Source organism: Chinchilla lanigera, unplaced genomic scaffold, assembly GCF_000276665.1.
Source record: "Chinchilla lanigera isolate Chin_1 unplaced genomic scaffold, ChiLan1.0 scaffold00030, whole genome shotgun sequence".
NCBI lineage: Eukaryota > Metazoa > Chordata > Mammalia > Rodentia > Chinchillidae > Chinchilla > Chinchilla lanigera.
In genome coordinates this window covers 15,936,076-15,954,656 of record NW_004955431.1, presented here as the reverse complement: position 1 = coordinate 15,954,656, position 18,581 = coordinate 15,936,076, and positions in this window count along the sequence as shown.

Below are 18,581 nucleotides of genomic sequence, written 5' to 3'. Positions count from 1 at the left end.
TTTTAAACAGAAAATACTAAGCTTGTTTGTTTTTTCTTAATTCAATTTTATTTTGTTCTGTATAGATTAACAGTCATGGGGCTGGGGATTTAGCTCAGCGGCACAGCTCCTGCCTGGCAAGCACGAGGTCGTGAGTTCGATTACTGGTACTGGAAAACAAACCAAAAAAACCCAAACAAACAAAATAGTCATTACCATATAGAGACCATCAGCTTGGTCTTCATGAATCTGTTAGAAGCTCCCACGACTTCCTCACTGTGCTGTTGTTTCATATAATAAAACTAATGTACCTAGAAAATACTTCTCTGTACAGTACTTATAAATTAAACATAAATTAGGGTAACATAATTAATTAGAAATTATATTATACATATAAATCATGGCTTCCCCTACTTTGATAGTGAATAAGATGCTTATCGTTGAGTCTTATGAAACAATTTCTTTGTTGCTTGGGAGGGAGTAATGTTTGCCTGTATTCCAAACTTCATTAATTATTTTATCTCCTGAGCTGGGTGTGACAATTTAGGGCTGCTGGAGTCAATGAGATTTTACACAATAGTCATTCATAATATTTCAACATTTCATAAATAGTCAAGCTTGACCATATAATCTGGACAATGGTACTGCTGGGGCAGTTGGAATTGGCTAACTAATTAATTAGACCTCCTTAAACAAAACTAAAAAAAATTATGTATTTGGTTGCCAGATGCTGTAGAGAAAACTGAGATCAAAACCCTGGAGTTCAGTTAATAGTTTAATAATTGGGGTTTTATTATTTTAATTTGAATTTTATTATTTTTTTCTCAGGTAGGAATCAAGCATATATACACGCAGAATACATGTATTTCTCACTCCTTGGTCAGAAATTTACTAAAATACACAATCTTACAATTTAAGGAACTGGAATGTTATTCAAAACACCGTTCTCTTGGAGCCTTGTGACAATCAGCAGAAATGAAGTGAGTTTGAACATAATTCTTCCATATCACAGGTTCTGTTGAGCTGCTTCAAAAGTATCTACATATCAAAAGTTGAGAGATGACCTGGGGAGAACTTGATGGATATAACCATTGTGTGCATATCGTGAAGCTGATGTATAGCAGAGATTGTTCAGCAGGAGGACCAGGCACAAAATGAACACTCAGCGATTGCACCCTGGTGGTGATTACTTTAATGCTTAAACTCTTAGCAACACGAGTGCACCTTATCTTTCCTTTGTCATGCCATCGAGATCTTTTCAGTGCCTGGTAAGTTTAGGACGATGATGAATAGTGAGGCTCCCTCAGCTGGTCACCATTTACAGAAAAGCGATCTACACGGAATGAGCCAGACACATGTGGTAGAGGTCCTATATTTAAAGACCAGTTGTGCCACATACAAGGTTTGATACTGGACAGATGCCTTGAAGTTTCTTATTTTCATCTGCAAAATGAGAATAAACTTCTTTCCAGGTTTATCAGAAAGATAAATATGTGAGTACATTAGCAACTAGCAGGCTTTAGTGTGAGCAGAATCCAAATCCCGACTCCACACCACCAAATGCTGGACCAATGCAGGACCACAAGTGTGTGTCTGGGGAATCCTGGAGAATGCAGAGAATGATTCTTGGTTTACTTTTCAAAGTAGATCCTTGTGAAAGGTTTACAGCCTGGAGGCCTTTAGTTTTGGGGAGACACAATTTGGTTTGCAAATCTCAGAGAAACCTTGGAAGAGGAACTCACTGTGCCTCCTAGGAGACCCTTCAGGAGGACAGGGGACTCCTTATACTACCTTCTAGATAGCTTCAGACTGATCAGGACTCTCAGTCCTCTTTGCAGTGAATCAGAATTCCTTGGGATGTCTTGGGACTAAAACAAACTTCCAAGGGCCAAGAAATCCTCTTTAGTCTGAGATTGTTGACTTAACATACATTTGATCATCCTGAACAAAACAAGGTCCAGTTTTCCAAATATTAGAGAACTTGCTTCATCCCCACCGGTCCCCTGGGGAACTGAGAAGTAGGGGTGGAGGTAGAGGAGCCAGGGTGGAGACTGTTGGTGGGAAGGTCACTCACCTGATGAGTGGAAGAGTGTGGGCATCACAATGAGATGGGCATAGGTCCTTTTATTAGCTAGGTCACTAGGTCTCAGTCTTCATATAAATGTCTTGGCCACTCAGGCTGCTATCACAGAGCGTCGTGTACAGAGTGGCTCGTAAACAAAAGAACTTTATTGCTCACCGTTCTGGAAACTGCAAAGTCCAAGACTAAGATGTCAAAGTCAGTGTCTGCTGAGGACTTTCTTTCCAATTCATAGCCAACTGTTTTTTGCTGTGTCCTCATATGGTTGAAGGGAGGAAGGTTTCTCTCCGGGGACTCTTTAATAAGGGCCCTAATGCTATTCACAAGGGTTCTACCCTTATGATCTCCCAAAGGCTCCATTTTCTAATACCATCACCTTGGAGGGGGAGTGAGGATTTCGACATATGAACCAGTGGGGCAGGGGCACATGGAGTCTACTGCAATGAATATGCCTCAATTTCCTTTTCTGCAAAGTGGGTGGATGCCATCTGTCTCCCGAGTTATCTGAGGATTAAATGAGACTCAGATGTTGAAGAACATATATGTGACAGGTGTTAAGTCATTAGTCTTGTGTCTCTAGCCAGGGGCCTCAGCCTGTGTGCGTGCAGCCATGCCCATCGACTGTTCCGTGTTTACTTTATTTTCCTCAGTCCCCGTGTCCATATGGCTTGCCTTTTCCCCTTAGTTATTTTTTTCCTTTGAAAGTTCACTAACATTACTATTAACCATACATTTTTTTTGTCTTGTTGAGGTAGGGTTTCGCTATGCAGTCCAGGCTGACCTTGAACTTGCTTTTAGCTTAGGCTGTCCTCGAACTCACAGCAGCTCTCCTGCCTCAGTCTCCCGAGTGCTGGGATTACAGGCATGCGCCACCATGCCTGGCAGCAATACATCTTTCAACTTCTTGGTATTAAAGGTTGAATTTCTCTCAATCAGACATGAATAAAGCTTTTGTAATGAACTTTCCACGTAAATCATTTTAGTATCTATCTTTTCCCAATGGGATGACCCAGCATTGCTTTGATAGTATTTTCTGAATTTTACTCAATTAGCTCCTTTCAGGATGAATTATTACTAACAAATCCTGACTTTAAATACAGGCCCAATTTTCCTTATCCAAAATGGTTAGCACTGGTGTCTCTAGTTCCTACCTCCCTGCTTCTGCCCACGGTCCTTGATGTGCTTGTGGGTAGTTGCTTTCTCCACCGACAGTACTCACCCCATTGTCTTCCTGGGCCTTACTGCGCTGGCTTCCTTCAGGTGGCTGGGGTGCTGCTTGTAATGCTAGGCTATCTGGTGTTGTCGGTCCTCAGTCAGCAAGTGGTCAGTGCCAACAAGATTGTCAGCTGTTAGGCAAATGCAGTGGTGCAGACCCACGGCCCCTGGTCAGCTGCAGAGGACAGCATGTCCTGCCACTAGGTTGCTCCATGCCTGTAGGGAGCCTGGGTGAGTTAAATGGCCAGGTGCATGGAGGCAGTCCCTTCCTGAGAGCAGAGGGAAGAGAAGGTGAAATAAAGGGCCAGTTGTGACTAGAGACAGCCTTTCTTTCTGCTGCAGTGACTGGCTTGGTTTTCACCATGTCATGCTGTGACCATGCAAAGCAGGCAACGGCGGGGAAGCAGAACGGAGAGAACCACATAAAATAGAGAGGAAAAGGCCCTAGGGTGATGGCTGAATTGACATGATTTCATATACATTTATATTAGCTCTTCTACCCAAAGGCAGAAAACAGAAAAATAAAACATTAGAATTCAGGAGCAATGAGAGCCAGGGAGCAAATGTAAAGAAATGCAGGAGAGAATAAGAAAACATCTTTTAATGCTCTCAGCCCTTCCTTTCCATGAGTGAATCACGTGCTTAGAAGGGGTGCTCAGTGTACGTGTGCAGTGCTGTTCTTCAAGCGGGGTCCCTATCCAGCTTAGGGACTAAGAACCTGCTTAAAGATGGTTTCTATATTGAAGTAACATTGAGGCATTACAATTCATAGTACGAAGTGTGTGCTTGGTTTTTACCCTGTTTCCTGGCATGTAGCTCCTAAAGCACTTGGCAATTCTGAAGTGATAAGTGTTATTTGTACACTACTCAGGCGATAGGAAGCTGAGGCTCCCGGACAGCCTCGGTGTGGGGGCTTGTCTACGTAATACAGCCTCCCTAAAAACTCGAAAGGGGCAGGCTGTGGAAAGCTTCAGGATAACTGAGCACTTGGACAGTGGCGTGACAGAAACAGACACACAGGCGCAAGCCATTCCCACACGCATTGCCCTTACCCTTGCCGTGGCATGTTCCATCTGCCTATTCTTCAATATCCTCTGTAGTATTCCTTTTGCTAAGTGGGTAAGTGTGCGTACAGTGTTACCCTGAGTCTATGAGCCGCCTTAGATAGACAGCTGGTTGCTCAGAAGCACAGGTCCCAAACTGGACCTACTGATTGACATATGAAGTGGGAGTACTCTTGTGGATTGAGCCTTCCACCTGGGGGACGCTGTTCCAACTCCTGGGAAACAGTGTGAGAATTGAACTGAATTATGGGACACCATTTGGTGTTTGCTGGAAAATAGATTGGTGGGTGGGGCACCTGCCTTCATCCCAATCTGGTGTAAGAAATGAAGGGTTTTGTGTTGTGTTCAGAGCAGAATAGAAAACAAGTTTTTTTCTCCCTGGTATATGTTGTACACAGTAAAGTAAATAAATCATAAACATGAAACTCAGTGGTATTTTTCCATATTTACATATATTTCCATATTTACACATATACCCGTGGAGTCAACACCCAAATGAACATGCAGAACATTTCCAGCATCTAGATTTCTTCGTCACTGAGAAGTCTATTCTCCCACCCTTACACATACCAAGGTTTTGATTTCTATCACTACAGATTAATCTCACCTATTTTTGACCACTGTATAAATGGAATCATGTGATATGCATCTTTTTTGTCTGGCTTCTTTCACCCAAACATTATGTCTGTGTGCTAGTTTCTCTCTTTCTCACACAGGGTCTCATTATGTTGCTTAGGCTGGTTTTGAATTCTTGGACCCAAGTAATTCTCCTCCTTCAATCACCCAAGTAGCTGGGAATTCTGTACGTGCCATTGCTCCTGTCATATTTATAGTTTTATGCTATTATTTTATCTGACCTTTGGTGGATGTATTCACGCATTTTCTTTGGGTATATTCTGAAGAATGGAATGATTGAGTCCTATGGTAGAGATAGATTTAGCTTTACTAAATTCTGTGAGGTTTTTTCCAGTGCTGGGGCTCAAACCCAGGACCTTGTGCCTGTTAGGCAAGCAGTCACCACACTGAGCTATATTCCCAGCTCTGGCTTTGCTAAATATTTCCAAACAGTTTTCCAAAGCTGTCCAGTTCAGTGTGATAGTCGTTAGCCTATGCTCATGGGCATTTAAATTTAAATGTGGTTAGTTAAGTTAAGCTTAATTTATTTTTTTATTTTTTTATTTTTTTTATTTTTGGTTTTTCTCCGGTACCGGGAACTGAACTCACGACCTTGCGCTTGCCAGGCAGGCGCTTTGCCGCTGAGCTAAATCCCCAGCCCCCTAGTTAAGCTTAATTTAGAACAAAGTTTAAACTTCAGTTCTTTACTCATGCCTTCACATTTCAGGTGCTTAATAGTCACATGGGACCAGTGGCCCCCATAGTGGACTGTGGTGCTATGGAGTATTTCTATCATCACAGAATATTCTAGTGAGTGCTGATATTCCAAACTGACTTCTGGCACTCTCCCACCTCCCGAAGTAAAATACAATGGAGCATATCAGAGTGCATTATACAGAGTAAGGATTGCTAATATTTTCCAAGTGTTTTGTTTTAGTAACATATATGTGGACGTGTGCAATTGGTTGCAGTGTGAAATGCATTTCTCACCTTATATCATAGGAAAGTAACTATTACAGGGGGAGACTCTTGCTATCTTTGGATAGAGACATGAGAGGGTTGGTTAGGTAAGAGCATAAAAATGAGCTTGGGTGGATCAAAAAGGAATTGTGTAAACCTGAAGCTTCTTAATATCTTGTGCAACTGGATAGAGTATGATTTAATTTCACTAAGTATGTGTAGCCCTAGTAAGCTTATTGCTCCATATGAGCATGGAAGAGAGGTGCTGTGTAGTTATAGATATTGTTCTCCACCTTCTATATCCATGCTAGGGCACTGCATCTGCGCCCTCTATGAGAATTTACTGGCCATGTATGGGGCTGGTGTTGGTTTTCCATGGCTGTGACAATATACCTGAGAAAAACAGCATCAGGAGGAAGATTTATTTTGGCTTACAGTTTCAGAGATTTTAGTCCATGGTCAGCTGACACCATTGCTCTAGACCTGTGGTGAGGCAGAAACATCCTGGTGGAGTGGGGTGGCAGAGCAGAGCTGCTCACCTCATGACGGCCAGAAAGTGGAGAGGGAAAGAGCCAGAAAGGAAGGGGCTGGGGACAAAATATACTCTACAAATCACATTCCAGTGACCTGCTTCATCCAGTGAGGCCCCACTTCCTAATAAGCCCATTGAGCTATGAACTAACTCATCAGTGGATTTGTCCATTGATGAAATTAGAGCCCTCATGATCCAATCCCTTCCCCAAAGTGCATCGCCCTTGAAGGCTGCAGCACTGGGGGACATAGCTCCACCACATGAGCCATGTTATGGTTGATACATTGCATCAGCTTGGGAAGTCTAGAGGACTGAGTAAGTGACTCAGCAGTTCTGCATCCTGGAGTGAAAAGGACATGCCCTTACCGCTCTGGGATGTTGTTCATTGTGTCAATTTGAGAAGTTTAGAAGGTTAACTATGTGATTCAGCAGGGGGTCAGGGTGCTTACTTTGTATTCATCCTGAGCCTGTGCAAGAGGAGGGCATGGAGATTATGTGAGTGCTACACACCCCCTGGGTGGGGGTAGCCTGTTTACAATATAAGGGAGGGAAAGAGGCTTGTTCTCTCTCGCCACTTCCCTCTTTGCTCTTGTTGCTTTACTATCTTCCGCTGCCATGAACCATTACCCTCTGCCGTGTGCCACTCTGCCTTGGAGCCAGCCAAGTTAGGACTGAAACCTCCACAAACTGTAAGCTAAATAAACCTTTCCTTCCTTAATTTTGGGCATCAGGTATTTTGTCTCAGCAAAGAGAGAAAGTAACCAAGACAGGGACATACCACATTGAAACCAAGTGTTGGAGATTTAGCTCAGCAGCACAATGCCTGCCCAGCAAGCGCAAGGTCGTGAGTTCGATTCCTGGTACCAGAAGAAAAACAAAACAAAACAAAGCAAAGCAAAAAAACATATCAAAACCATAACAGAGCTGGTTCTAAGGATTCCTTCGGTGACCTGCTAGCCAGGAAATTACAAAGCACAACAATTACCTCAAGGAGAAATGCCTCTGAAAGTCAATATCAGTAAGTGAAATGTCTAATTAACTCTGCCTGCTTTGAAACTCAAATCTTGTGCCGTTTGCTCACCTCCTCTTCTGATGGTAAAGTACACTGCAGATGTACTTGGAAAGCTTATTTAATATAAACTGTGCCTCAAACTGTTTTGAATATACACGACGTTCTCAATATGAAATTACTACTTTAATCAGTGAACAGTGATTCTTGTATAGTTTTAATAGTTGAGAAAATTTAATAGCTGGAAACAGAAAATTGAGCAATTTTTCATAACACCCTGTGCAAAGTTACACAAAACTCTTGTTAATTTCAGCATGCTTATATAGATGATGGCTTCAAATTCTAGTCTGATGTCTAGAGCCAACCTGAGGCGATAATCACATGTGAGTCAGAGAGCTCCTAGTGTTCCTGGGAAAGACTTTATTTAACCAACCCTGAATTATCCTTAGCTTGAAGGCATCTGGGATGATGATTTGAATCAGTGGTAGGTTTGTCCCACAATGCACCAAACCTTTCTGAAGATCAGATCACACTGAGCATGCAGTATTATTTTACTCCACCAAAGGCACCTGGTGAAATCAACCCCACTGAATGGACTTTGAAGATTTGGTATAAAGCTCTTTTCTTATCCATTTGTCTTTTTCCTCAAGAATATCAACAGCTGAGACTTCCTTTGATAGATATGTTCTTGGAAAGTTATGTATATCAAACTTTGATACATTAAACCATACTTCCCCAGTCTAGTACTCCAGTATGTTTTATAAATGCTTGTGGTTGATTGATCTTCAGTGAAAACATTGCCCAACAGTTAAGCTTCCTTTTTTTCCTATTTATTTATAACTGATAAAAATTGCTTGCATTTGCTGTGTGGAACATAGAGCTTTGAGGTGCATATACATTGTGAAATGGCTATGTCAAGTTAGTTAGCATGCACATTACCCCACATACTTATCTTTTTATGAAATGACAACACAAAAATCTATTTTTGGCAATATTCAAGAACATAATACATGATTGCATTGTGTAGTCACCAAGTCTCAGAATAGATCTCTTGAACTGTTTCCTCCTATCTAACTGAGGTCTTGTGTCCTTCATCCCCACCCTCACTCCCCAGACCCTTTAACCACCATTCTGCTGTTTTCTTCTGTGAAGTCAACTTTTTAACATTCCACATGTAGGTGAGACTGTTAAACACTTGTCTTCTGTGCCTGGTTTATTTCTCTTAACCTAGGATTTCCTGTTTCTAATGACTGACTAGTATTCCGCTATGTACTTGTACATGTTTCCTTCACTGGCTTGTCTGTTAATAGACACTAAGGTTGAGTCCATATCTTGGATATTGCTACAATGAATGTGGGAATGCAGCTATCCCTTTGCACACTGACTTCATATCTTTTGGATATATACCCAAGAGTAGGATTGGTGGATCATATGATAGTTCTGTTGGTAATTTTTTGAGGAACCTCCATACTGTTTTCCATGATGGTTGTACTAGTATATATTCCCACCAACAGTGAGCAAGGATTTGCTGTCTCCACATCCTCTGCAGAACTTGCTATCTTTTGTGTCTTTTATAATGGTCATTCTGACAGGTTCCAGGTAATATCTCATTGTAGTTTTAATCTGCATCTCTCTGATGATTAGTGATTTGAGCATTTTTCATAAATCTGCTGGGCATCTGTATATTTTCTCTTGAAAAATGTCTATTCAGATCCTTTATCCATTTAAAAATCTGGTTATTTATTTTCTGACTATTAAATTTAATTCCTTATATAATTAACCTCTTATCAGATATGTGTTCTGCAAATATTTTCTCCTCTGTCACACATTGTTCCTTCATTCTGTTTGTTGTTGTTGCTGCCTGAGCATTTGGGTTAATATTCAAAATGTCTTTGCCCAGACTAATGTCATGGCAAATTCCTTCCCCCTACATTTCCTTCTATTAGTGAAAGAGTTTCAGGTCTTACTTGCAAGTCTTTAATCCATTTTGAGTTTATTTTTGTGTAAGGTGTGAGAATAAGGGTCCAGTTTCATTCTTTTGCATGTTGATATCAGTTATCCCCATATAATTTATTGAGGAGACTACCCTTTCCCCCATTGCATTCTCGGCACCTTTGTCAAAAATCAATTGTATAAAAAAACAACTGCACATAAATGGATTTATTTCTTTGCTTTGTATTCCATCTTATAGGTCTACATTTGTGTTTTTACACCAGAACCAGGCTGTTTTGACTACTACAGCTTTATAATACATTTTGAGGTATGATACTGTGATGTCTCCAGCTTTTTTTTTTTTTCCTCAAGATTGCTTTGACGATTTGAGATCTTCTGTAGTCCCACATGAATTTCAGGACTGTTTTTTCTATTTCTGTGAAAAGCATCATTAGAATTTTGATGAAGATTTTATTGAGTCTGTAAATTTCTTTGGATAATATGGACATTTTAACGATACAAGGTGTGATCACAAAATATGGTGAATAATCAAATTTTAAAATTTTTGCAGTAAAAGACATATAAAAAAGGAGAATGGAAGGGGAAAAGATGGAAACAAAACTTTTGTGAATGGGAAGGGCGTGGGAAAAAAGAATTAAGAAATACCATGTACAGGTACAAATTCCCTATAATGAATATCATCATTATGTACGGCAAACATCCTCTAATAAAAAAGATACACTGCCAGTGATACCTTTTAAAATGCTGCTGCTCACTTTAAACACACTTATCCTGTCATTTTTGCCACTTCCTGAAGCTCTTCTGGAAGTCTTCTTTCATAAGTGTCTTTAGTTGCAGTGTCATGGCTGCCTTGATATCCTGAATGGTTTCAAAACTTTTACCTTTCACAGTCATTTTGAGTTGGAGGAGAAGCCACAACTCTCATGGTGCCAGATGCAGTGAATCAGGTGGGTGAAGACACACAGTAAAGTTTTTATTTGGCAGAAATTGCTATAAATGTATTGACTCAGTTTAGGACATTCAGGCAAAAGACACTTAGGAAAGAGAACTCTCAGAACTGCTTTAGAAAGTGGTAAGAACAATGGGATAAGTATGCTTAAAGTGACAGGGAATATTTTGAGAGGGGTTGGTGCAATGTGTCTTTTACAGTAATAAATTTTTAATTTTAATATTCACATACCTGGGGCTGGGGATTTAGCTCAGCGGCAAAGCACCTGCCTGGCAAGTGCAAGGTCGTGAGTTCGGTTCCTGGTACGGGAGAAAAACCAAAACCAAAAAAAAAAAAAAAAAAAAAATTAAAAAAATATTCACATACCATTTTCATCAGCTTCTTATCTACTTTATTTTCCATCATGGAGGGCATAAGGAACAATCCTTTGCATGCAGTGGACATGAATGGGTTGGTGTCAAGTGATGTTCCTATTTAAAAGCACCCCAACAATCCTTTTGTAAGATTGAGAATTTTATAATGCATGCTTCTGTGAATCCAAGTTTATCAGGAGTAGTTTTCCTTAAAGTGAGGCATGCCTGTAACCAATTCTAATCGGATCAATCCCCCATTTTCCAGAACTGATTACTGAGCCCACATTTTACTGTGCCCATCTCCATAATCTTAATTTCCTGTGGTCATTATGGTCTGATCTAAATTCAAGGTCTGAGCTTACATTTTAATGCAAAGATAGATCATCAAAGATAGGAAAAGTCTAGGATAGTTGTTATAGTTGCCCTTTGAGTGCAGGCCAAATGTCCCTCACCCATCAGGGTACAGTGATCTTTTGGTATCTAGCCTCACCTTGATACCAAGATCAGTGGATGTTCAAATCCCTTATATAAAATGATATATCATTTGCATGTAACCTACACACGACTTCCCATATACTTCAAATCATCTTTAGATTACTAGTGCTACCTAATTCAGCACAAATGCTATGCAAATACTTGTTATTATACAGGATTTTTAAGGTATAACAATAAAAATAATCTGTATGTGATTAGTGCAGATGAACTTTTTCCCTGAGTATTTTTGATCTATATTTTGTTGAATCTACAGATGTAGAACTTGATGGATATGGAGGTCAGACTGTAGGTCTTAGCCCTGGCCTCACACATGGCCTCAGAATCGTTCTTAATGCAGCACGCGAGGCACCATCTGAGTTAGTGAGATAAAACCTCTTTGCCAGCTCTGGAATCTATCATTTACTGGTAAATTTCCCTTCCACCAGTTTTGCTGATAAGCAATCTGTGATGCAGTCTTTGTTCTACATGCTTTATCCTAGCCCTGGTCCAAGCACATTTATAAAGGCAGAATCGTGTTCTGTAGCTAAAAGTATCACCGTGACTTCATCCCTTCACTGTAGGTGTATCAGAGACACAACCATGGAGTCACATCAGACGGACCTGAATTCACATCCCTGTCTTTTGAATTACTTGCTCTATAACCCTGAACAAATTACTTAACCTCCCTGAGCTTCAGCTTCCACAGCTGTGAAATGGGACATTAAAATCCATATTAACATAATGCTTAACATATTGCAAGCTCTCAATAAATGGTAGTAGTTGTATTATTTTCAACTGATGTATCAATATTAAGTCCTCCAGGGATAGAATTTAAATAAAGATGTGCATCAGTAATTAGAAACATAACCTCAATCCTTTAGGTAAAACCTCTGACGATGTTTACTACATGGGCAACAGAAAACAAACTCACTTGGACTGTTTTCATGTCTTCTATCCAGAAAATGGCTCCACAGACAGGATCCAAAATTAGGTCCTTAGGAGGCAGTGACATAAGCAATCATGTGTTTTCTGCACAGCTGTGGCTAACCTCTCAGCCATGCCCCTTTGGACATTTCTCTCCAAAGAAGTAGAAGAGTAGAGGAGACATACAGTCTACAGCAGAACAAGTCCTTCTGACTCTGGGGATCCTGGAGGCACCTCACGTCACAGCCTGGCTTCCCGCCCAGCTGTGTCCAGGCCTGTTCAATGCAATAAGAGCATTGGATTGCAGAATTACTGCTTTCTTTGCTAAGGATGGTGCAGTGAGGAAAAAAGAAGGGAAGAGGACAGTGGAAACAAGAGGATGTCGTTGAGACTAGGAAGTGTTTGTTCTAAGCATGTCAGGTGGCTTTAGCTATCTATCGGAGAGCTTCTCCGATAACCATTAAAAGCTCCCAGAAATTGGCAAACTTACATTGGGCTACAAGCACTGGACTGCAGCCATTCCATAAGAGCACAAATGGAGACGTTCTGGTCGGAGAACATCAGCAAGAAAGGGTAGAGGTATTTTTTCCACTCGAGTCATTTTATACTTCGTTCTAGAAAACCAATTGCAAAAAAAAAAAAAATAACTTCAAATCAATACAATACTGGATGGAGACAACAGCCTATTGTCCGGCATCCTAAGAGAGTAATATTACTGGATCTCACAAGCACACACTGGGCAGCTGCCGCAGAATCAGGCATTCAGTGAGAAGAAGCAGCCTCTGGAAAGGCCCATCTAGGGATCAAGGGTTGCTTGGGATTCTGCTTCCTTAGAACAACGGGCTCCTTCCACCTGCCATTGTCCTCATTAGTTGAAATGCTTGTCAATCTTCCCACCCCACTTCACACAACACACCCCAGCGTCAGAGCAATGGTTCTCAAATTTGAGCATCTATGGGAGTCATCTGGAGGGCTTGTTCAAACACAGATTGGGAGAGGTCAGTTCAGGAGTTCTGGGGTTGCACCTGAGAATCTTCATTTCCAGCAAATTCTGGGTAGGTGACTTTGTTGTTGTCCTGGGTCCAAACTTTGAGAATCTCTGTGTTTCTACTGGCCTTCAACTGGAGTTGCTGAGTAGTTGCATGAATGAGTGAGGAAGTGAGTAAGCAGCAAATGTATGAATAAATGGATGGATGGCAGTCCTCCTTAGCACTTTGTTTAATATCCTCAGGGTGAGTGTCATTGCCCATAAGTTTACCCACTGAGGCTCACAGTTCCTACAGTAAAGAAAGCCTGTTTCTTTTTCCATTTGAAGTCAATCGTCTTCATCTTGCCAGGCCAAATATTTTATGATCAATAGTTTACTCTCTCTTGTTGATTTCAGGGCACATGAAGTTCTCAACTGTGACGGTGCCAGAAGTTCTCTGGATTCAGAGTGTGTCTATCCAGATGGACAGATGGAGGAGCCAGACTCTTCATTGCTCTCTCTGCTCTAAAAACTCTCAGTCTTTCATCTGAACACATCAAAGCAGGTTGGGATTAAAGACAAAATGAGCTTGATGCCACGAAAATGGTGCCAGCTTGGACTTCACGATACTTCAGGCTTGAGAAGGCTGGTCTTGGGCCACCAGCCCATTGGGACTTCACCTGGAATGCCTGCTGCTGGTGGTTTGTCTTTTGGCACTGGTGTGGGCATGCTTCACCCAACTTGGGCCACTCCTCATCCTTGATAACAGAGGAACAGCAGGCTCTGTCAGCATGGTTGTTTCCCAAATGTCTGTAGACATGTTTCATCGCATCAGATTGGCTCTTGGGATCATTTTAACAATTAATTATATTTTCCCATTACAACAGAACTACATATTGCTATAGAGCGTGCATAGAGTAGAAAGAAGAGAGAAATCATTTATATTCTTCGTCACCCTAAAAACAATCCTCTTAAGGCTGAAGGCATAACTCAATGATAGAGCCTTTACTTAGCAAGCAGAAGGCCCTGGGTTCCATCCCCAGTATGACAAATACTGCTACTGGGTATTTGCTGCTAGTAATAATAACCTTGTTGACACTGACATTTGGTCTATTTGTCTTTCCACTCAGATTCTATGTTCAGGATTATTTATTTATAATATACATATGTTGTATGTATACATCTATGTCTTCAACAAAACACTTCTACAGACAAGGATGGTTGTTCTTCAGTTTAGAAACTATTTTTTTCATTCTGCCTGACCAACTGACCCTTGATGAGCAATTTACTCTCTCTTGTTAATTTGGGGGGGGGCACAGACAGTTCTCAGCTGTGAAAGTGCCAGAAATTCCTTCTTTCTAGTTCAAACAATGATTTTACAAAGAGATTTGAAGTTTCCCATTTAAAAAAGTATATTCAAAAATGTAAGCAGATTTCATAGCTTTTTCCTTTAAAGGAGTATTATATAAATTCATAGTAAGAATACAATCTTTTTTAGTGTCATTTTTTAAAGCTCCTTTTCATTCTCTTTACTTAGACCAGTTGCAGCCTAGAACACAAAAGCACAAACAAATGGCGACAGGACAGAAAGTTTGGAAGGGTCACGTAGACTTGGGCACAGCTCCAAGGCAGTCCCAGTGGGCTGATGACGACATAACTGAAAATTAGAGCAATCAGTTAAAAAAAATCCAAGGTCAGAAAATTTAGTCCAAAAATAAAATCACTTCTGAGGCCCAAATAACTTGATGACAAATTTGGTAACAAGTTTGGTGAGTCTTCACTTGTGCTATCACCAAGTCATCATTAGATATCTACTTCTTTGGGGGCATCATACACCAGTGTGGGCTGTCCTCTAGTTCATGGACAGCTGTGTAATTTCCATGGGATCTGAATGTGTCTTAATGTGGCCTTCTCCACCCAGATGATCACGATTCCTCAAATTGCCTATAAATATAGCGGTGCCTCTCAGCACTGTCAGTAGGCAATTTACTTTTCCATGAATTGCCAGCAAGCAGGCATTTCTGATGGCACAAGCACGAGCTGGGAGTGGCTAGCACCTTTACAGGATGTGATACCACTGTATCATCACTGCTAAATATAGTGTTCAAAATGTAAACACGGGTCACTTTTTGTAGGAAACAAAGCATTCCCTAATATTAAAGCAGAGCAGTATCTTTTTTTTTTTTTTTAAAAAAAGAAATACAACTTAGTGGGTTAAAACATATGTGTGCTTGTGCATATATATACTTAATCTTTTCAAAACATAAAATGAATATACAGTCCAAAAATTCACAGTAAAGAACTGTAAGAACAACAGTTCCATCAAAATAGAGTTGCCACTGAGACCAAAACATGTCCGCCTGCCTTATAAAAGATCTAATGAATCTTGTTTCAGTGATATTGGCCTGTGTGAAAAATGATTATTGTATTAGTTTGCCAGATGTCCCATAACAAAGTATTACAAACTGGGTGACATTGCACCTCAGAAATTTATTATCTCATTGGTATGGAATCTAGATGTCCAAGATATATGATTCTTTCTGGGACAAGGGTTCCCTTTGATAAGGGTGGCAAATCTGGATTTTTTTAGAGCCTCTGAGGGAAAATCTATCCCATACCTCTCTCTCTTAGCTTCTGACAATTGCTTACCAATCCTTAGTGTTCCTTGGCTTGTGGACACATCATTCTAATCTCTACCTTCCCTGCCTCTCTTGTCTCATGGCATTCTGTCTGTATCTGCTTTGGTTTGGATTTGAAATGTCTCTTAAAACTCACAGCTTAGTTGCCAGCTGGTAGGTTGTGGGGAAATGACTGTTTGTTTTTGGTATTGGGAATTGAACTCAGGACCTTGGGCTTGCCAGGCAGGTGCTGTGCTGCTGAGATATATTCCTGGACCCCTTGGGGAAATGATTGGATTATGAGGGTTCTAACTTCAACAGCGGTTTAATCCATTGATTCGATCATAATTTGATAGCATTATTGGGAAATGATAGAAATGAGAGGTGAGTGGCTTACCTAAGGGGAGGGAGTCATGGGGCTGTAACCGTCCCCAGCCCTGGGGCCAGCTGCAGCCCCTTTTGCTATAGCTCTTCCATTCTGTCTCTGCTTCCAGCCATCATGAGATGAGCTGCTTTCTTCTGCTACGATGCTCCTGCACTAGAGCCAGCCAACTTGACTTGAAACTGTGATCCAAAATATACCTTTTCTCCTCTAACTTGATTTCTTTGGGTGTTTTGTCATAGCAACAGAAATCTGACCAACATGTTATTTTTGTCCCAGCTTCTCTCTTCTTACAAAGGTATCAGTCATTGAATTAGCATCCACTCTAATCAAGTACTCCTCATTTTAACTTGATGTCTGGAAAGATCCTATTTCCACATAAGGTCACATTCAGTAGCACCTGAGGTTACAACTTGAACATAGCTTTCTAGCGGTGGAAATAATTACACAATTAGTTTGTAAATATGCCAGTGAGCAATGACAAAGTGTATCTGCCAAGCTGACATGTGATGATCACTGAATAATTACTTCCTTGTGCCTGAGACACAATACTGGATGCCAACAACTTGAGGGAAGAAAGGTATATTTTGGCTCACAGTTTGTAGAGGTTTCTGTCCATGGTCAGTAAAGGCAGGTAAGACGCACCAAGGCAGGAGGGATATATGTACACTCATCCACACCACGCCCACAGTGATCCACTGCTGTCCACCAGGTTTCACCTCTCAACATCACACCCAGGTATAAACTCACTGGTGGACTAATCCAGTATCACACACCCATGATCCAGTATCACACGCCCATGATCCAGTCACGTCCCAAAAGCCCCACCTATGAGTGAATGAGGCTTTGGGGGCACATCTAGATATAAACCACAGCAATCACTTAGAATCATAAAGCAGCAGACCTTTGTGAAAGGGCCAAAACATTGGTGACTTTCCCTGCAGCTGCCCACCATGGGCCAGAGGACTGGGACAAGCACTCCAGTTTAGCCACAGAGCTCTCTACTGCCTCTGATTGCCTCTCCATGTCTTTAAAATGAACCCACAGTGAGCCTGTCAGCACTGTGAAAATGAAAAAGAAAACCAAAACATCCCTATTGAAAACTAAGCTAACTGCAGTTTAGCTAATTCCCTTATCTGCCCTCATTTTGAAGAGATAGAACTCTATCTTCAAGTCATACTTAAACCTAGACCTTAGTCTCTCCTTGGATTGACTACCACCCCCAACAAGCTTCACACAAATTCCAGCTTTCCTGGGCAGTGGCACAACCCAAATCAAATTGCATGAGAAATATGAGGTGAATTCCCAAAGCAGTCCAAGTGAAACAGATTTACATTAATCCTACAGTTTGACCTTGTACTAGACGGATAGCTACAGGACTCTAGGGGTTTACATTGACCTAGTCTACTTTTACAGCAGGAGTTCTCCATTTTGTGAATGTTTAAATATGCTTCACTGATTTCTGCTGGATGTGTAGAAGGAAGACTAAATCTCCAGCTCCTCTTTAACTAGCTCGTGTTATCTGTCTAACACAAGCATGCCTTGGAGGAGATGGTAGCTACTGAGTCATTAGCTTCTGAGTGTGATTTATCTTGAGAATAACAGTTGTTATCCTTTCAACATGACCCTAAAAAGGAAAGTCTTTTTGTGGGCAGTGCTGGATGAGACTGAACAGCCCAGATTTCCTAGTAACCCATAAACTCAGCTTCTCACACCCTCACATCTGGGCTGTGGGCAGCAAGAGCCCTGGGAGCTGCCATTTCTCCCTTCCAGAGGCGTGGCCACAGGCAGCTGGAGTGTCACATCCTGTTTTGTGCCAAAATGACTGAGGACACAGTGTGTAGACAGTGGAGGGCAATTTTCTTGAGCTAATGCAATAAACACCAGGAACTGTCAGAGTAAAACAAAAAGAAATGGCTTCAGGTGAAAACATAAATTCTCAGAATCTACATATTCCTAAAGGCTTCCAGCTCAATGTGCACGATCAGAAGAAAATTTCCTCGGGGAAATTAATATCTTATTGGTACAACCTCCGAGTCTATCAAAATTGTTAAATGAGGAGAAAAACTCACAACCTGTTCCAACTGCTTCCCTGCAACCGGATGTGCATGATTGAATTATGAAGAGGCACAATCAATCATGTATTTATTTGGTTTATCGCAATCAAATTTCTTTTTTAGGCTTAAATTGCTTTATTTATGTATATTTTGCATGTAGAAATACACTCTGTTTTCTGATGGAGGCTGGCGTTTGGATTAAGCAAAGTGACATCATGACAACATACTTCCCAGGGGTTCACGATTGAGATGATGGAGTCACCCTGGTCCTTGGGGGTTTTCTGAGTCCCATCATGTAGCTCCTATTTTACATTCAATGCAATAAACAGTCCGTGGAGCCTTGCTGGAAATGTACATACATTTAAACAGTTGGCCTGACATTTCAAATTTAGGCAACCAAAAGCACAAAGCAAAGACTGAGTGGGAGCAGAGTACAAATGTTCACTTGGC